General features: G+C 57.5%; 1 protein-coding gene across 1 annotated transcript in view; it reads right to left on the reverse strand.

Annotated features, from left to right (window-relative positions):
* TBL1X (transducin beta like 1 X-linked) overlaps positions 1-734 on the reverse strand; it is a 76,718-nt gene extending 75,984 nt beyond the window's left edge. Inside the window, exon 1 of the mRNA XM_045290780.1 lies at positions 700-734. The gene's annotated coding sequence lies outside the window, so the exon portion shown is untranslated. The remainder of the gene's footprint in view (positions 1-699) is intronic.
* Between the last annotated feature and the right edge of the window lie 2,156 nt (positions 735-2,890).

Here is a 2,890-nt window from a genome sequence, read left to right on the forward strand (position 1 = left end):
CACCAGTCTCCACAGCCCCCGGAAGGGGGGTAGGGGGGCAGCCACAGCTGGAGGGTCCCCTCCCCCACCCACAGCGCTCCCAGGAGAACCCTCTGCAACCTGCGTCTCCAGGACACCGAAATTGTGCCTGGTCCCCTCCCCAAAAGGGAGAACTCTACAAAGGCTTGTCTTTTGCAAAACACCCCAGAATGCTTGGGGAGAAACGGGCACAGCGGGTGGGGGCCAGGAACCCAGGCCTGCAGACTTCCACCCCAACAGCAGGCTCCAGACCTCGGGGCAAGTGCAAAGTATGGGCTGTGGCAATGGCTCCTTAGGCCCAGCCCTGGTGCGCCTGTGTGCCCAGCGCCCTTCCCTTTCATGTCTCCTTGCCCCTCCCCGGCCCACCCTACTGCTTAGCTGGTGGCAGTGCCCACCCCCCCACCCCACCCCCCCGTGTCAGCCCAGGTGGGCGTTCTGAAGTCGTTTGCATGTCCTCTGGTATGCAGTGGGCTTCGAGCTCAGAGCCCAGTCCACTAGGCAGTTTGCACCATGGCCTCACTCTGTCCTGGAGACACTGGACCATTTGTTGAACCAAGTGGAGGGCGGGGAAGGGGTGAGTTCTGAAGGGGCGGGTCTGCGAATCCCCCTGTAAGGACTGTGATGTCAGGCGGCTGCGACCACGCCATTATCAGAGCGCATCAAGAAAAAGTCCACACTTACACAGTCTCCATAATAGTGAATCAGCAGAACGGCCGGGGCTGATAACGTATCAGTGGCCATTCGAAGCCCCCCAGAAGGACCTGGGGGGGCCTTCCTGGAGCCAGCCCGGCGCTGCTCCGGGCTCTTGCAGGCTGAGGCCAAGGGATCGCTCGCAATTGAAAAGCCTAGGGTGCAACCGAAAACCCAGGCGAGCTAGCTCGTGATGCAACTCGGACCTGCTTACACGTGCTCCCCAGCCCCCACCGCAGCTGGGGGGGAGGGGGGTGAAGCGCAGCGTTTTTTCCGCCTGTAGGGTCACATTGTGCTTGATTGATCCTCCTTTCGCCTTGCTCAGTCATTCAGATTTGGAAAGTAAATAACAAGTTGACATCAGTACAGCGCTCGGCATCATAGGCTGTGGCCCTTGGCTACCGCATACTTTCTAGTAGCTGCGCACCAAAATTCGGCCCTTGGGCTCCCTGCCTCTGCTCCTCCTTAGCTGCTGCAAAATTTCGCACTGAACTTGGTACAATGCTTCGGGTTACTTTGCAGGGGCCCAAAGCCAACGGCAGGCCATTTAGTTGATTCCCTGAGAGAACCGCGCTGTCGCACAAGATTTCCAGGGCTGTAATCTTTACCAAAGCCATCCCGCAAGGATCCCTGGGGGTGTAGTTGGGCGCACTGGCCTGCAAGCCGAAAGATCAGCAGTTCAAAACCACCAGCCCCTCTGGGGGAGAAGAGTGGGGCTTTGTAAAGAATTGTGTAAAGAGATCTGCAGCCATCAGAACCGCAGGGCAGTTCCACCCTGCCCTGTAGGAATCCACCCGAAGGACCGTGGGTTTGGTGTATTCGGGTTGTCTGTAATGGGCTTTGCTTTGGAGCTGCCACCCCGTCCGTTAGCAGCAGATCGCTTTACCGCTGCACCAATGGGTGCCCTTAATTAAGAGGAAGTGGTGGACACCTTTCCACCAAAGGCAGCCAGGTGTGGCCAGGATGTTAAGCCCCGCCCCCCTCCTCACCCTCAGCAAACCAACAAGCCCTTGGCTGTTTGCTCAGCTCTGGGTCACCTGCACAGGTGTGCCAGGAGGGACTGCTCCCTCAGTGTTTCAAGGCCCCGCCGAAGGTGCCTCTGGGTGGAGCATGCGGCCCTTGGCCCCTCCAGAGTCTGCCTGCTGCTTTCATTTTAAGTGTTGTGTAGACTTTCCTCCTGTAACACCAGATAGTAGGAGCCTGTGCCGATTGACCAGAAGTGCCCTGCGGAGGCAGAGAGCAGTAATGAGTTCCACAGGGCCCACTGGAGACTCACAGGGCCAGGCCACCCATCTTCACGGGCCGACTGGGGGGTGGGGGTTCGATCCAGAGGGCTTCTCCATGCAACAGATAACAAGAGTGTTCCCCCCGTAAGGCTAAATGTCCTACACTCGTGGAGGCAGTGCGGGGAGGCCCACTGTGGAACCCCTACCGTCTATGCTGGGCCACTTGACGCCAAGGAGTTCAATTCTTGGCCACTGATCTCATGGACAGCCACTGTCCACTGTGATGTCGAACCGGCTCCAGGGGAGCTCCCTAGCAAAGGCAGACTAGGAGGAAAGCCCTGGGGGGATTCAGTCTGATCCACACACCGTCATGCAGATGGCGCGGGACCAGGCAGTTTTTCCTCCTGTGGTGTGTGGGATCCCCATGAATGGAGGGTGGAGGCCAAATCCATTTCCACTAAGAACAACAGGGAGCCCCACCCAGCCAGCCAGCTGGTTCTGGGGAAAGGAGCCTGGGCAGTTAGATGGTGGTAGAAGAGTATTCACAACACATGCTGTCCGAGCAACTCACTGGACAGCCCAAATCTGTACGGGAGTAGAAAGCCCCGTCTCTCTCCTGAGGAGCAGCTGGTGGCTTCAAACTGCTGACCTTGCAGTGAGTAGACCAACACATAACCACTATATCACCAAGGCCCCCTAACTAGACAGCCACAGGTGGATGAAAGGGAACCCATGCACAGATGTCCGCCTTCCCCAGAAGTCAACTCAAAATGGACCACAGACCAACGCGTCAACCGCGAGACAGTGGCATTTCCAGAAGGTGGTTTATCCTCAGCAGATCTGGGTGGCATTGGGATGGGGGCGGGTTTTTAGAAAGAGCACCAGTAGCATGATCCATAAACACAAATGGATAAAATCGGCCTCAGTGTATTGACTGACTTTGGCTCTGGGAAACA

Source organism: Echinops telfairi, unplaced genomic scaffold (genome assembly GCF_000313985.2).
Source record: "Echinops telfairi isolate 266 unplaced genomic scaffold, ASM31398v2 ScPeMD7_53;HRSCAF=182, whole genome shotgun sequence".
Lineage (NCBI taxonomy): Eukaryota > Metazoa > Chordata > Mammalia > Afrosoricida > Tenrecidae > Echinops > Echinops telfairi.